The sequence below is a fragment of the Zosterops lateralis genome (assembly GCF_965231275.1).
Source record: "Zosterops lateralis genome assembly, chromosome: 6".
NCBI classification, from domain to species: Eukaryota; Metazoa; Chordata; class Aves; order Passeriformes; family Zosteropidae; genus Zosterops; species Zosterops lateralis.
The window spans coordinates 48,587,862-48,606,152 of NC_139761.1; positions in this window are offsets into that span (position 1 = coordinate 48,587,862).

Sequence of the window (18,291 nt, forward strand, 5' to 3'; positions counted from 1 at the left end):
AACTGGTAGAAGCATAAAGTAGTAAATCTTACATTTAAGTCCTTATACCTGTCACCTAAAGCAGGCTAGGAAAATGTATCACGTTTTATTTTAGTCAGGATTGCCCTAATGAATTCTTATCTTGATTCTTTAAAGTGACCTATGGGACTTGGACTTGACTGCAGTCTGCTGAGGGCCAGCAGCACAACAGGAGGCTGGTAAATATTTAATATCACATTTGTTTTGTGAATTAATTTTGCAGTAGCATTATTGATGCTGTAAACTTAAGTCTATGATCTTTACAGAAATATACACGGCTGTTAAGAAAAACAGGAAGAAAAGTTTAGCTTCATGCTCTCAGCATAGGCTGGAGAAGAATTTTAAAGTTAGGGTGCGGATTTTCTTTCATCCTATGATGTGTCCTTTTTGTTAGGAGATCTCCCTGCTGTTAAACACCTTCTTGGTGTTTGAAGTGCTCAGCTGACAATTCTGAACAGTTTTTTTGTTCATATGCTTCCACTGTGATTTTTTTTTTTCCAGAGACACAGTACCAAACCTGTCAGAGTTTAAGGAGTGTCTAGTTGATGTTTAGTCATGTAGTTCAGTTTTGGTTAGTCCTGCAAGGAGCAGAAAATTGAAATTGATGATCCTTATAGGTCCCTTTCAACTTGAGTTATTCTATGGCATTTGCAACCATAAAGAGTGTGATGTTCATACTTTTAACTGGGAATCCTGTCAAGCTGTGTTGTCCTGAATGATGCAAAGGTGTGAGGAATATGGCTCAAGAAGGTAAAAATGCCCATGGGATGATCAGTACAATAAAAGGCTGCAAAATCCTAATGGGACTTGGCCTGGTGTTGATAGAGGGCTTTTAGCTAAGGACAAATAGATGAACAGGTCAGACAAGAACGGATCATTTCCTTCCCACACTACTACTGTCTCAGTCTCACCGAGTTTTGGCTTTGGATCTTGGCTTTGTCAAAATTTTCCTTCACAGCCTCCTGTGAAGATGCTTTCACGTTTGCTAACCCATTTTCTCAGCCTATAGGCTCACACTTTCCCACCAGGTTGGCTTCTTACTACCCACTCTTCTCTCTCTCCTGGTCTCTGATTTTCAGAGTAATCAGTAAATGTATCCTCTGCATGCAAATGCACATCCTTTGGTACACACCATGTGGCTCATCTAGGCAGATGCACAGATCCACATAATACTGAACTCATTTTGTCTGTGGATCACTTTACCTGAGTAGGAGACAGAAATCTGACAGCTTAGACATCTTAGGGCAGGAAACTCTGATCAGAGGATTCAGAGACACGGTTGGAAATTCTGGTGATTGCAGTGTGTGTTGTTTCCTGCCTCAATCTTTTTGTCAGGTAACGGGCTGAAAAGGATTTGGATAGTGAAGCAGGGAACCATCCACAAACTCATCAATGACCTATTGCAAGAGAAGCAGGGGGGCAGAGCTGCCAGTGGATGTCGCCACCCTGTGTCCTTCCTGTTCTTTACCAGGTGTACACAAGCACCTGCAGAATCAGTGATTCACCAAATCTCCTCACCTGGGCCAGTAGCATTTTACAGGCTTATCTGTGTGCACAAGCAAAACCTCCTCCTGCTGCTTCTTTGTTCCCCGAGGGGAGAAAAATCGAACAGTTGTACTGGCTGATTTTAAGTCGCTAAGTCAGTGACGAAGAATTTTGGCCTGAACCTTTGGTTCAAACGTTGATGTCGTGAGCAACAAGCAGAACACCTTTCCTGAAACGATGACTAGAAGCAGGAAAATGTGAGTCTCGCTCGGCTCTTGGCAGGCAGATGGCGCCAGAGGGGCGTTCGGCGTGGCAAAAGCCTCTTCTGCCGCCTGGGTCAGGGCAGTAGGGATCAGACTACTGGCGGGACCAACAGGAGTGCGGGTGCTGTCTGCCACACTGAATATTTGTTAGACCTGTGCTGCAGTGAAAACACATCCACAGCAAAGCTTTGGTATAGGGAGAGTTGGTTTTCCTGAGTATCAGCAGAGAATTGTGGTTTCTAAAACTACATGTTGTGTGACAAAAATAATGAAAGAAACAAAAAACAACCAATGTGTTTAGAATCATAGAATGGCTCAGTTTGGAAGGGACCCTAAACATCATCTAGTTCCAGTCTTTCACTAGGCCAGGTTTCTCAGAGCCACTTTCCTTCCTGTGGCCTTGAACACTGTCAGGGATGGGGCATCCACAGCTTTCCTGGGCAACCTGTTCCAGTGTCTCACCACCCTTACAGTAAAGAATTTCTCCCTAATATCTAATCAAAACCTACTTTCTTTCAGTTTAAAGCCTTTATCCCTTGTCCTGACACTGCATGACCTAGTAAATAATTTCTCCCCATCTCTCTTGTGGGCTCCCTTCAGGTACTGGCAACCTGTTGATTTTGTTTTGGGTTTTATTATCGTGTGCAAGACATCATTGTCATGCCCCCATATTATTCTGCAACAAATGAGAAAGCATTTTCATTACTAAGCTTGATTCTACTATGTTTATCATGATCTTAGGTATATATCCGTATGGGACTTTAGGGAAGAACAGCAGAAAAGTGCTTTACAAAACTGAGAAACTGCCTGGAATCAAATCTCCAGGTCCTGGGAAAGTGAGAGGCTTTGGGATTTGCTACTTCCCAGAGCTCCCTCTTTTTCTGCTGAGGTGAACAATTAAAGGAGGGCAGCTGTATAAGAAACAGAACTAAATCAGCTGAATCAAAACATGATCAATCAAAGCATAAGACAAAATGTTGAGTGTCCCTGAAGAATTTCACAAAATACTGATAGTAAAAACACGAAGGAGTGTATGAGGGGCCCAGTTTTGGACCACTTTTTCTGGGAACTCACAGATACAGGATAGGTGTCAAGTTATATTTGCAGCTGCAACCTTCAAATGTCTTCTGTTCTTTCTGGTTTCTCCAATTGTAGAAGAATCTGTCCTCGAGCTTTTTGTTACACACAATGTCACTGTGAAGAACCAAGTGCACTGCAAGCATCAAGGTTCCTTCCAAGGCAAAGCCAAGGCCCAAAGTCACATCAAGGACAGTATGGAGGAGACAGAGGAAGAAAACATTGTGTTGGAGAAAGCCAGTGACTGCATTACAACCAAAACCTTGGTGAGAAAAGATGGTGGAGCCATAGTGCTGAATTTGAAAATTCACTGTGTTTGGAGAGGAATGTAGTGATAGGAAAAGGGGCAATGGCTTCAAGGGTATGTTTAGATTAACATTAGGAAGAAATTCTGTACTGTGAGGGTGGTGAGGCAGTGGATCAGGTTGTCCAGAGAAGCTGTGGATGCCCCATCCCTGGAAGTGTTCCAGACCAGCTTGGATGGGGCTCTGAGCAACCTGGTCTAGTCCCTGGTCATGGCAGAGGATTGGAAGGAGGTGATCTTTAAGGTTCCTTCCAACCAAGACCATTCTGTGAAAAACTAATTTAGTTAGAAAACACTACTGAACCATCTCCTGGGAGTTATAGTTCAGGTGCCTAATCGAGCTGAAGCTGTCCCTGCTTATTGCAGGGGGATTGGACTGGATGAGCTTTAAAATTCCCAACTCAAACTATTCTATGAGACCTCTTGTTCCTATATTTGATCCCCAATGAAAACAATATTATACTCTCCATTTCCAAGACCAGAGTGCATCACAGGATATACAAGGTAAACAGCAAATCTGGGCTATTGAAACATTTTAAAAAGAAAATCACCAACTTGAAGCAATATATATCATTTTTCACTTGAAACTTCACATTTTTGTCCAAAATTCCTATGGAATAGGGAAGGTGTTTCTGAGCTGCTCTGTAATGCACTGCAGAAAGAGCTCATTTTCAAAGTAAGTGCAATAATTGAAATGTTTAAACATTTGGACTAACCAAGAGAAGTAGGTAGCAAAGAAATAGTCTTTAGAAAAGCATTGTGATTATCAATAAATCTAAACATACAAGTTACTCCCCTTGACTTCCTGCTATACATACATATATTTCTTTATATACACAAATATAACACATACACACAATTTTGAGTCAATTAATTGTGATTGTTCCCTGCTAGTTTGATTTCTCTTTGTGTAGAGCCTCTAAAGGAGGTGTCTCACAAAAGTTGCTTGAGGAGCTTGTTACCCACAAGCAACAATGGGAGGCCAGAACATTCAGCACCTCTGAAAGTCACACCTGTGGATTTGGGTGCCTAATTTTGATTGCTTTTTCCTGAATTTGACCAAAACTGACTTGAACAAGTGACTGATTTTGTTGTATCCATCAGATAGCAACCGTATGATCCATGCTTAACACAGCTTGTGCAACACATGGGAGTGTTCCTGTCAGCAGCAGCATCTGAGTAAAGAGACTGTTGCTCTTCTTTTTCTGTTAATATTTTGGCTCTTTCTTGGATTCTTTCCTCTGTCTCATTCAAAATGTTGGGATTTCATATTAATTAAATTGCAGTCACTCATGGTATTGTCCTGGTTCCAGCTGGGATAAAGTTAATTTTCTTTTTAGTAGCTAGTACAACACTGTTTTGAATAGCTAAGTAGTATTTTCTCTTATTAAAGGACTATTCAGTTTCCCATGCTCTGCCAGTGTGCAGGTGCATGAGAAGCTGGGAGGGAGCATGGCCAGGAGAGCTGGCCCAACCCTGCCAGAGGGATATTCTTATACCATAGATGATCATGCTCAGTAGATAAATTGGAGATAATTGGCTGGGGGCTCCAGTCACTGCTCAGGGACAGGCTGGACCTCAGTCAGAGGGTGATAAGCAACTGTAGCCACCTCTTGGAGTTTATTTCTCTCTTTCTCTCTCTCCTTTTCATCTTCTTGGTTTATCTCAGTCTGAAAGCAATTAAAAAATTAAATTAGTGATCCCTATGTAACTATTAAAACAAGGATACAGAGATTCCCAGCTGGGGGAAATTAAGTGTCTACAAACAGCAGAGATCAATGTGATGGGGGTTCTCTAAGGTGCTCTAGCTTTAATACTTAAAATTCACATAGAGGGTTGTCAAAGGCCCCAGTGTATGACAAAGAATATAATTTGTCATATACATGTTACTATGCTCATCAACCCCCCCATCAACCCTTTTAAAAGAAGAGAAAACTCCTGTGAGATTCATAAAAGTTGCTTACATTCTTTTATTTTAGTACTGGATTTTTAGTAGTAAAGATTCTGTGCCTAGTTCTGAACTGGTCAATACCACAGACAAACTCCAAAGGATTGCAGTAGCCTCAGAAATGGGCAGATTTTATTTTGTGCCAGTTGCAGAGACTTCTTTCTCTATATGACTAAAGTATTTTACAAAAAAAAAAAAAAAAAGACTGTGAGATGCCATCAATAAACAGCCTAAACTATTGATGGAATCCTGTAATAGATACTGAACTGGGCCTTAGTAGCTACACATAATTTAAGGAAAAAAAAAAGGCCAAATGTGGAAGCCAGTATAGCTAAAAACCAGAGAATTCTATATAATAGATGAAAGCCTTGAGGTTAAATAGTTACTCAGATGGGAAAGCATTCAGGCTCCTTTACATCAGAAGACAACACAAAACCAATTTAAAGCCTGGAGGTATGATTCTTCTCCTATTTGAAGACTTGCATTAACTCACATTATGCTTAGGAGAAGAGGGAGAAGAGAATATTCTCTGTCCATATGCACTGTATTCCTTATGACTCCTGTGCTCAAATGAGAGCCTTGTATAAAAACCATTAGCATCAAGTTTGTTATGGCATGCTGCACTGGATGACTTTTTTTGGTGCCAGGGGGAAGGTTGTTGCATCTTAGCTGAGAATTTCAGAGCAGGGCTTGTATTTGGACACACAAGTCCCTATTCTTTTGATAGAAAACATACAGCTTTTTTTAGCAGTCCATTTTTTGCTCTTCTCATATGTTATGGAGGCTGCTGCAAAATGGGCTAAAGAGCAAAAAGCAAGATCTCTATTTTTTAAATAACTATTAATTAGGGGTACTGTAATCTTTGGCAAACAAACTTGAAGAACATTAATAGGATCTTGCAAGTCAGTAAGTACATTCCCTAATCCCTGACCACATAGCACCTGACTGCTTCCCACAGGACTGTAGGAGGGATTTACTAAACAAGAAGAGACACAAAGGACTCAAAGTCATAGAAAACAGGTTGAAGGAAATGTACTGCAGACCTCACCAGCCAGCTAGGAAGAGACAGAAGCAAACCTTTAATGCTAAACACCTCTTCTTCTAAACACATGTGAAAAATGAGTGGTGGGCAGTGCTCATAGCAGATTCCCAGATGATTCTGTGCCAGAATGTTTTTTTCATAAATGGCCAACCTTGAAACAGTGTCTCCATTATGTGCCATGTTAGGAACCACATTGCTTTGCTGGACAGAGTTTGCTCTGTGTTTATTAAGGCTCTTTTTATACCCCAAAACCCAGGTTTGGTGTCTTGAAATGGGACCAGCTCTGTATTCACATCTGCAAGCTGTGGACTCTCCTGATGGCACAGAGCCTTCAGAACTGCTGAAGGTGTGGATTTTTCAACTCCAGCCGTGGCTTAGCCTGGCAGGGAACCAGACTGTGGAGGTGTTCTGTCAGGATACACATTAGAGACATGAGCTGAGGACACCGAAAAGCAGACAAAATGCACCAAGATGCTACCTCTAATACCACTCACAGACAAATACTACTTCTGAACCCAAGCCATGAGTGAGGCTGGTATGGGAGAAGCAGTGTTGTTAGAGAAAGGAATTCTAGCAATGTCACCTTCAGGTAAGACCTGCTGTATCCATCAAGCTGGAACTCCTATCTGTCAGCTGTTACTTTTTTTTTGTTTTTAACATATACCACATTTTGTAAAGTTTTATCAGGTTCAGCTTGCACCAAAAAAAAGGATTTATCATCACTATTACATCAGCTGGGTATTGTTCAGTTCTTAGAGGTTCTGAGAGGAGATGGAGAGCAGCACAAAATTGTGCAATCCTTAAGCCAAATTTAAATCATTCTGCCATCCTTTTTGCTAAGCTGTCCCCTGAATGAGTGTGTCAGGTATAATGGTGTAATGGTTGTTTTTTTCCACCACATGACTTTTCACATCACACCTCACATGTGGCTATAGAGGTCACTGCTGGAAAATTCTCTTGATTCCTGACAGGGATTCAGTAGTCTGAGTATGGGTTAGGACATTGATGCTACAATAAACAAACCATCATGTTTGAAACAGCCATTTGCTGTAAATATGTGGTGTTACTGAGACAGGAGTATAATCCTTTCAGGCCCTCCGTGAGCACTCAGCATTCTGGCACCAAAAGCTGAAGTAATATTAGCAGAGGTCATGCTTCAAGTACACTAATTATGTCTTGAGAATGAAGATATGAATGAGAATGACCTGCCATGAAATCCCTAGCTACCTTACTAATTGAGGTAGCAAAGCATCTGAATCTTTTTTGTTTAGAACTTGTGTGCTTAATTATTAATTAGAAAATTCAGGCCTTTTGTCTAAGATACTCCCAGGTGACAAAGCATGGTGCCGGCTGTCATTAGTAGCAGTAAGGCCAGCAGGAATAGATGATTCATGAGTAAAGCAGAAGGACATTCAGGTTTCACTGAGGAAGTCTTAGGAGGCAACATCCAGGTGGCCAATATGAAAAATGGTCATTTCTCTTCTCAGCCTCCTCTTTGGAATTACACAGCCCATCCATGGGGCATGGCTTTGTTACTGTATCATTAAATAAACCCCAGAACATCCCAGAGAGACTGTAGGCTCCAGACAAACTTCTCTGGTGTGGCATGGCAACATGAAGCACTGTGCTGAAGAGTATGAGAAGTCCTGTAAGAAACAGACACTACACAGAACTGCTTGTGGCAGAATTTGGACAGTAAAATCATCAAATGAGGCTTTAAAGCTACCTTTTCCTTTCTTTTGTTCTCATTCATGTGTTACATGCAAACTACACCTTTTTTTGGCGTATTTTTTACATTATTTTAAAATATTCCTGTTCCCCACCTCACCTGAAATTGTCCTGGGTAGGTGCTCATCAGAAAGCAGTTGATTGCATTGATGTTTTTCTTGTGGTTGCACAACTATTGAGAGAAGAGCTGACAACATTTCAACCCTTACACTTAGTGTCTTCTGCTGAAACAGTCTAAAGAGTTGTTCTTACAGTCTCTGACGTGACTCAAGAGGCTGATGAATGGCTGAACCTTTCTGTGCAATCTCACTCTTATTTTTTTTAATTTTTCTCTCGCTGTCTGTTTTCTTTTATTCCCTGCTGCCCAGGTTTGATCTGACTGTGAGGCTGAAGAGCCACATGGTGGTTTGTGCTGGGACAGCACCATGCCTTCACACATCTTTTCTGTGAGCTATGTGTTGTGTCCTGTCAGAGCAGAAATCCTGCAATTAGTGTTTTCTTGGGCATCTGATGAAATACAGCTGCAAGGTTTTGGAGGCTGGAGTAACCCTTTGGCCTTTATCACAGGCTGTCACTTTGGTTTAAAAGTTGACTATTGGAGAAAACTCATGCAGAGCTACAGGTTCATGAAGTTCTGCTTAACTGCTCACTCTTTTTATGGCAAGTCTTTTCATAGGCCTCCCTGTAGTGATAGAGGGATTATTCTATCACTATCTCTAGTGTGCAGAGGTTTGTCAGCCGTACAACCCAGCCCTTCACAGGGGGAGCATCAGTGCTCAACGAACCATAAAACATAGGGAGGCTCTGTGATTCACCATGAGAAGCAGAATTTTTCAAGCATGCAACTGCAATTCATGTTAGGTGAAGAGAAAACATTCTTGATTAAACCTTGAGTGACCTAGAGTTGTAAATACAATGCTTGAGGTCCCAACACTGTCCTGTCTGAGGTACAATTTATATTGACATGGATGTTGAGCTCATTTCTATAGATGCTAACAGCAATTTATATGCTTTTTTTTTTTTTTTTTTTTTTTTTTTTTTTTTTTTTTTTTAATCCTAGACTACTACATGAGCTCAGGCTCCACAGGACCTTGCAGAGTGAGCCCCACTGTAAGAAGGTACCTCTCAGTTTAAACTGTACAAGTTGATCTGTATCACACCAGCTGTTTTCCCTCAGCTTTCAACATGATCAAACTAATGAACTGTAGCATGAGGTTATGTGGAATCTCTCAGGCCACACCAGCTGTGTGCACTTTGCTGGGGACAAAGCTTGCCATTGCCTTTGCAGATTGAAAAAATCTACAGCACTGTTGTCCTGAAAATATTTTTCTATCAGGCTGATTCTGTACAAGGAGCTCCTGTAGCCACAGACATCCCTGTTATGCTCAAAGATGGGGTTTGTTTCTGTTGCTCCCAAGCCAGGAAGCAGAACTTTATAGCTGCAGTTGTCTTGGCCAGTGGTCCCCACCACCACCACCAGTGGTGTAGCAAAAGTGGGAGGACAATTTCCATTCCCATACCTGATCCACAGCAACAAGTGATTTGTTTCTGACCTGAATCACACTATCCTCAAGAAGAGTTGCAGAGATGTCCTTTACAATGTTAACACACAAGCTGCAGGTACAGTATAGAATAAACCCCATCACCTTGGGGTACTGACAGGAGGCACTCTTCTGCTGATGGGAATTACACACAATTTCTGCGTCAGTACTAGGGTTAGGAAGGTTGGGGCTTTTTTCTTTAAAAGAAAACAACCCAGACGCTTCCAATTATACAACATTTTATCCAAATAAGGCCACAGGAGCAATCCAAAATGTTTCCACTCAAGGGGAGAAAGACTCCCTGGTCAGAAAATACTTTCCTACTTCTTCATTGTGTTTCCCAACTCCCTCCTTCATGTTTGCTGAGCCAAGCCTGGAAGCAGCACGGCTCAGAGCCAAGGAATAAGGATGGTACTGCTGGGGCTTTGCTTACTCTGTGCAGTGTGGAGGGAAAGGGTGAAGCAGTTATTGCTCCAGACACTCCCAGTGCTACCTTGTTTTTCATGTCATTATTTGAACAGGCAAATCCCCATAACAGCACTGACACAACAGTGTCTGTCCCCTCAGCAATCTGGTGAAATCATGTCCATTGCCAGTGGGTCTGTGCCAGCCAAGTGGAGGCTAGGCTGACTTGGGTCCTTAGAGAGACTCCTACTACTATAATGATCTGCTGGGGTGGCAGACCTATGTACTTGTTATCCTTTCAGAGAGTGCTTCTCAAAACTAACAGCCTTATTTTTTCATCAGAAGGTAATTACACAGTACAAATTGGTCCTCAGGTTGCTCAGGGTAGAAGAAATCAAGGAAGGACGTACTTTGTTGATGTACAGTGACTTTAGAAGTGAAATATTTTTGCCCCAGAAAAGGAGAGAGGGAGGGAGCCAAACAGAATAAACTAGTGGTTAAATGGTTCATTAATTCTTAGTTTTCCCTGACCACCCAGTAATCTGCAGCTGGCTGAAGGAGTCCCTGACACCATGACCCTAAACCACAGCTCAGAAGCAGAAGACAGCTAGGAGACATACTATGGTGTCCTGCAATGTGATGTCAGTACTGACATGTGGTTCCACAGGCACAGAGAAGGTCTACAGCAATAAATACCCTGTCACAGGCCAGCTCCAGGGAGGAAATATTTCTTCTGAGTCATTGTCTGCAATGACAGTGGGGACACTGACCCTCCAGATTCACAGGAGCAATGGAACATCTCCAAATACAGAGGTAAGAACAAGACTCTGAGTTCAGCTCAGGCTTCCTGTGTGGCCTTGGGGATGTCACTAATCTGCTTTGCACCTCAGGTGCTCACCTGGGGATCAGATACAGGAATACCTCCTCTTCTATCCCTTGCATTTGTTGGCAATCTCTTCAGCACCAGACTTCCTTTTACTACATGTGTATGTAGCCCATTACATGGCACTTTATACAGATGCTGTTTAAATTAAAATTCAGGAGATCCGTGTGCTGAGAGGGTGATATTATGTCCTGACATAACAAAAGATTGGTGTTACAAGTCATTTGTCTCATAGCATGTTTTCAGTCTGACTGGGATTTGCTCCCTAAATGAGAAGCAACGAAATCTGTGACATGTAGGAGACTGTGTGACAGTCCTTCTGGACCAGGAGTCCCTGAAAGCACATTAAATTAAGCATTTAGAGGTCATCCTGTCAGGTAAATGCCTTCTTCTTTGTTCAGTTGCTCCCTACACATACCTAATCATAACATGAATGTCTAATCAGCAGTGCTCCCAAGCATAACTGAACATGGCCCAGCTCATCAAGTCAGAACAGTAAGTGGTCCTTGTGCCCAGTCTGGGGAATTGCAGAATGCAGTGACTCTACATGGTGAGATCAAAAGCAATTTTTTTTTTTGATTTGCCTGTTCCTGGTGTAATAAAACATATAGTAATATAAAAAGTATATATTAATACATATTACTAGATTAGACATCTGTTTCTTCAGAAGCCCATCCACATGCTGCTATGAGTCTTCTAATCCCATTAAGAGTAATCGGCAACACATTAAATTGAAAGAAGGAGTGGTACACTAAAAGGAGTAATGAGGTGTCAAATTGTGTATTGGTATTTACCAATCAGCCTTTCATGACCAAATAGACCATAGGTATGTTACTTTGGCTACATGTGCACTGAGAAAGAGCACTTCCAGTTACAGTGGCTGTAGTTGTGTTCCTGTGTGGAAGTGCTCTAGACCTGGATTCTACAGATTCTGAAATGACTTCAGTAACTTCTGTGCACGTAGGCAAGGAGAGTTGTAAATGGAGGAAAGATCGGTTGGCTGTGCCTTGCACTGCATTCCTTTGATAACAGCCTACCTGTCTTCAGGCAGGACCAGCAGGACACAGATGTGAACTGATTTCCTATTCTTCATTATAAATAGCAAGTCACAAGGTTTATTTGCATAAACCTAAGAGCTGGTAGAAAAACTCTGAAGGAGAATGAGGAGATAAGCTCTTTTCTGAGAATGAGGTCTAATTAAAGAATTTTGTCATACACTGCTACATTTACAATCCAAGGGATTTACCTGATGGGATCCCTTGTCAATGCAACAAGCAGTATTAAGTACTTCAAGAAATGTGTTTAAATACAGGCTGAAAATGGAAGATTTGCAGTGGACACTGAAAATTAAATTGTACACGCAGTTCCCCTTGATTTCCCCCGAGCATTCTGTAGACTATTAATGGCTCAGAGCAACACCAACAGAGCAATATCCCTTCCTCTACAAGATCACCTGCTTTGGTTTATAATTGGGTGTAATTTAATCATGCATTTCTAAAGTGCTTTGGGAGCCAAATATCCGAAAGCACTTTACAATTTAATGGCATTAGTGAGAGAAGGCATCGATATATCCCTGTGGAGCTAAAGTCGGACACTTCAGTTACAGCTGAAGAAACAAAGAAATTAATTGCTTGCTTACAGTTGCATAGCAGATTAATGAGGATGATATTTCCAATTTCTTCCCCTCTTGCCTTTCAGTTTGTATTTGTTTGCATGTCGAGACAGGTATGCTGGTCAGATGCCAAGAGAAATGTGGTGTAATGTTCATTCTTCCTACTCCCTGGGTTTTCCCTGATGGGAAATTAAGGTCCAGGTCATGAAATGTCATACCCAAGCTCTTCAAGATTGGTACTCATGCACGAGAAGACTCTCTGTGCTGATGGTGCTGGCTCTGTTTGCATGTTTGTGTGTGCAGTGGGAAGCAGCCTGCAGTGACTGTCCTCAGCAGCATTTTGACTTCAAGATGGAGTATCCTGGGAAGGACAGTGCTTCCTGCGTCATCACCCCACTGAGGAGCCACAGCATGTGACAACAACAGCTGTGACCTGACCTGGGCTTTCATCAGCAACCCCCACCCCCGTGATCCAGTACAGGGGCACTGTTAGCATCACATCCAAGCCATAGCTGTGGCTCACCTCAACAAGAAGCACCTGCCTGCTTATGACCTGTACAACTTGCAGCTGCAGGCTGATCATCTGTGGTAGGTCAGGTGTGCAGCCACTGGGATTAGTTGGGGGTGATTCCCTCCAGGCTGAGGAACCACAGATTTCATGTCTGAATGTCGTTCACACCCTGCTATTTTCCAGGACAAGAGCACTTGCTGGGACTGGCACTGTGCCTCACACTCCTCTGGGCTCTCTCCCTTGTCCACAGAGGAAGAGATTGCTCAGTCTGTAGGTGCTGGAGCTGCAAGGGCCACATTGTAGGAACTTACCTTCGTATCCAAAAAAATGGCCTGACTCTGTCTTCCTTCAAAGTCACTGAGATTTATCTTCAGTTGTTTAAAGGCAGTCTTAAGGCTATTCCTTAAAATGCCTTATTTTGGCCAGCAGACCTTATGAATTCCTTAAACAGCTCAGAAGCAAACACGGCCATTTCTCAGTCCCTAACCAGGCTTGCTCTGCATCCATGGCATACTTAGCACTTCCAAGCAGTCCATGGATGCACTCTGACAATAGCCTTATGCTTTTTTGGCACAGACGCTGCACTGGGTACATCTGTTCCCTTCCTTTGTAAAAGGGAAGGATTTTGCCAACATTGTATGACAGCTAGTAAGGTTTCCAAGACAAAAAGAGGAAGAAAATCAGATATTTCATATCCCCCCTCTCCCTTCCTTCTTTTGTTGAACCCTGTGAAGCTTTAAATCAGGTGGTAACACGGAGCTTGGGTCCAGCTGGCTCAAATTGGTGGTGGGAGCATGGACACTTCCAGGTGCAGGGGTGAGGTTTTACAAACACTAAAACAGTTTGTAAAAGAGACAAGCCCTGGTGCCTCAGGCCTGTTAGTGTCCTCTTAAAGGAGACAAGAGAGAGAGGCTGCCAGGCACAGCTTGAAATGAAACTGATACAGCACCAATAATGAGGGACTGTATTTGGAAAGATCTTTCAGGGTTATTTTTGTCTGAGATCATTACTTCTGGACAGCCTGCTGCCAACTGCTGAACACACAAACACACCCCACCCAGGGTTTGGTTCTTTCTGCTAATGTGGAAGTAGCTCACGGGGGTCAGCAGAGGGAAAGGATGCTCACACTGTGTTTCCTGCTCTGATTTTCAAACTGATCTGTCTTTGTGTGTACAATACATGCAGCACTTCTTCACTGAAGCCAGCAACTGCCCACCCAAAAGAGTGAAAGCAATTCTTTACCATTTTTCTAATAATTCCTATTGTTACTATGTGTCCTACTCCCCATACATGCTGATACACTCCACCCTGAAGCCACAGCTGGAGCACAGCTTCCATGTCCCTAAAATCAGTGGGAGCCTTGTCTGGTTGCCAGCCAGGCTGACGCAAGGAATCTTGATAGTGCTGCTCACCCAGTTCAGGGGAGGCAAATAGGCCTAAGGGGCACAAGAACAGCTCCCTATCCCCTCAGAGATCTTCTTGCTGGGTAGCACTTACCTTCTGCCTTCCCACGCTGAGCTTGTTGAGGTGAGCACTGTTACAACAGGAACACACCTCTCCAAGGTTATTCAAAACAGCCTGTTTACAGCAGACTTGGCTGAGGAATGGGGCTTGCAAAAGCACTGTATGGGTGAGGTGCTGATTTTTATCCAGATTCCTCAATGGGAGCCCATATCTCCTGGGGCTCCTCTTTATCTTCACCTGGGCAGTTTCTGGTCCCACTGCTGCCAGATAATTTGCAGCTAAGTGAGGTGGGGGAATCAGGAGCCAGATAAGAGACTGTAAAACTGACTTTAGCAGATAAGGCATTCACATCAAATTGAGCTTAACTGCAGATTTATTTTTATTATTTTGGGAACTATAGTCTTGATCATTTTAATTCTGGAAGAGGGGTCGTTACTGCCTGGAGTTGGCCACTGTAGGCTGGAGGGCATCATGTCTCATGTGAAAACAAGCACTCCTCATTAGGACATGAGCCCCATCAGACCAGGACTTAAAAGATTTTCTTTAGAGACATTTTTCAGAGACTTTCAGTGGTCTTTACCTGCTGACAGGCTGTCCTATGGGAAAGGAGTAAGGACTGATCTAAGGGCTGAGCAAATCTGCTGATTTGAGTAACTGTGAAGGAGTAGCTCATTTCTGTGTTGATTCCACAGGGGCTAAACCTCTGTCTCAATTCCTCTTAATATATTGTGCTGGGTTTGCCCCAGCTGGACACCTGGTACATACCAAAGCCATTTTATTACTACCCTCCCACTGCTGGACAGGAGAGAGAAAATTTAACAAAGGCAAGGATAGGGAGATAACTCACCAATTACCATCACAGGCAAAAAACCACTCAACTTGGGAAATTTAATTTATTACTAGTCAGAATAGGGTAAGAAGTAAACCCCAAAATTTTCAAACATCTTTTCCCTACTCCTCCCTTCTTCCTGAGCTTAACTTTTTTTCAGAGTTCTTTACCTCTTTTACCTCCTTTACCAGTGGGTAAAGGTGGATGGGGAATGGGGGCTGTGGTCAGTTCATCACTCCTTGTCTTTGCCCCTCTTTCCTCTGCTCTCACATATTCTCACTCCTCTCTTTGACTGTGATTGCTGTAGTAGTTTTTTTTTTTTTCCTCAGCAGTGTTGACATGGAGGCACTTGGACCCGTTGCTTCTACTGGACCCACGGGAAGCTTCCAGCAGCCTCTCACAGAAGCCATCCCTGCAGTCCCCGCCTGCCACCAAAGCCTTGCCACACAAACCCAATACTTACATACTCTTCTATTTCTCTTCTTTAATTTCACTCTTCTGCTTAGCTGTGTTTTTCCATTTTAGGCCTTTTCGTAATATTTGCAAAAACAAATAGGGCATTGCACCACCTCAGTGAAACACAGCAGCAGCTTTGCTGCTGTTGTAGCTCAGAAGAGGTGAATATAATTTTCCTTAGGCTAGGAAGGGGGCCGGTTACAAAGAACACAAAGACTATTAGACCCAAAGTGAATTATTCAGAACAGTGCTGAAGTGAACAAGGGGAAATGGGAGTGAAAATGAGAACTCCCTGAATTTGAACTGTCACGTTCTATGAAAACTGCAACCAGACAACTTTTTTCTTTATACAGTGGAAAGCCTTACAGAGCTTTAGAAGCTTTAAAAATTTTATTAAGCTTTTTATCTGTAACTTTGTGAGATTTGCACTCCAAACATAGGACTGACTGCTCTAATTATGGCACTTAGTCCTTTTCTTTTCCTTAAAAAAAGATGAACACGGGGACAGGAAGTTTGCAGAAGCTGAAACACAAGATATAATTAGTGGAACTAGCTGTGCCTGGTCTGGTATGCAGAATAGCATTGTTGTGGCTGTGTAGTTTTGTCTTCATGTGGCTCAAAATGCAGCTGCCCTTGGCTTCTGCAAAGGCCAGTTAAACCAGGTGGTAGAGTAGGGCTTCTGCTCAGCAAGGGCACTTCCAGTGTTTCCATCTTCCTTCCCTTTAAGTGATTTTGTACAGTAGAATGTTAAAGGTAATATTTCTAATACCCTCTGCTAATGTGTCTTAATGGTAATAAAAGGAGCCAAAGATTGGAGAGAATCCTGCTTCCAGGTTCAAGAAGAGACTTGGATTCTGCCTCCTTTTCTCCAGATAACCCAGCAGGAGCTCCATGATACTTTAGGCTTCTTTATGTGAGATTGTATATAAACATAGAGTAAGCCATCAGTCTGAAATACTTAAATCCTTTCAATACCAAGAAAGTAAATACAACTTTGCAAATGAGGGAGTCACTTTGTAAGAGAGCTGGCCAAGGAAAGTGCAGGAACTTCATTGCTGGTGGTCATGCCTAGATAAGGGATTGCAGAAAATCTGAACCACTGAACAGGCTGACAGGCAGATCAATACAAATATACATACATTGGTGCTGGTTCTTTTAATGTAGACTGAAATCTTCCAAGAGCTGGTTGTGGAATAAAAATATAGCAGTGGCCAGCCACTCAGACACAATCAGTCTGAGAATATTGTGTCACTTTTGTTCCATCTGGAGCTAGGAAGGAGGTATGAGGAAACAGGATGCTCCTCCCAGCAGGCCTCTAAGTTTTTGAAAGGAATTGTAAAAGACCAAATAAAAGGAAAAAGAGAGAATCACTCGCTTTTGCCTCCTGTTAACCCCTTTAGGCTGCCCTGAAAATAATCTGGTTGTATTTCCTCCTGGTACTGATTAATCCTCACATCAGGAACCATTCCACTTCAGAAGGGGAGTATGAAGGAGTCTCCATTAAGCCTGCAAGCAGATCTAATTTAACTGACTGGGAGCACTTACACCTGCTGTGTTTCTATGCTAGAAATCCTTGAAACCTGTTCCACTGGTGACAGATGGCCTGGTTCAGGATTAATGAAACAAAATATCTGTGCCACTGCATCAAACAGCTGAAGAAGCTGGCATCAGATTCCCCAGCCAGAGAAAAATGTGCAGACTACTCCTTTCCTCCCGGTAATTTTTCCTGGGCGAGGGGTGAGAGAGATTTGGCCATTAGTCTTGGAATTCCTGGCAGTGAGCAATCTTCCTGGAGCAGTCCTGTGCAGCAAGCTCCCTTCTCCCTGGAAGTTTGGACAAATGGCCATTGTCTGTGGGACTGGAGGAGCAAGGGGCAAGTTTGCTCCAGAGATTGGTATCCCAGGGCACCCAGAATGTGGTGTAACACCAACCAGGTGCCTGGCTGGTTTGCGTTGGATGTGCTCTGTAGGGTGCATGTGGGTATTTTTTCAGGGTTCCCCAGGTAGGAATGCTGTGGCTGACTGTGACAATCAGCTTCAGTGCTGCTGAGCAGCTCCAGCAAAAATAATGCTAGAGGGTATAACAGTGGCATAAAGCTGCCCACCACAGAGGGGCCTCATATTCCATGCTGAAACAGTGAGAGAAACAGAAAATGAGCAAGGAGATGATGTATCTGCACAGTAAAAATATCCAGTAAATTAATATTTTTAATTGCTGTTACACACAGAAAAAATGAGAAAAAAATAATTACATTCCAAACAAAGAATTAAAATAGTAAAATCAGCATAAAAATGTGTTAAGAAAAGATCCCAGATCAAGTGGCTGTACTGTATGTGGTGACCTTTACAATCACAGTAAAGAAAGTAAGTGCTAGAGACTTTCAGACATGGCAAAGTGCTTGACTCCCCAGAGGAGAGCAGCTGTTTCAGTCACATCTTTCAGTGCACTCTGCCTGGAATGTGTAGGAGAGGGGCTAGAGCAAGAGACGAGTCCAAGACATAGAGATTAGTGTTCAGGACAGACCAGCCACTCTGCATTCTCAGGCTGGCAGAACTGCCACTTACCCGGTGCCATTTGCTTTGTCCTTCCTTGTTTTTGTTTTGTTTGGGGTTTTTTGGGGGGTTTTGCTCTAGTTTTTGTTGTTGCTTTCTTGTTTTTGAGTTTTATTTAACAAAGCTTCAGGTTCTGCTGGCCCGACCCTGCCAGCACCATAGGCTTGGAACCA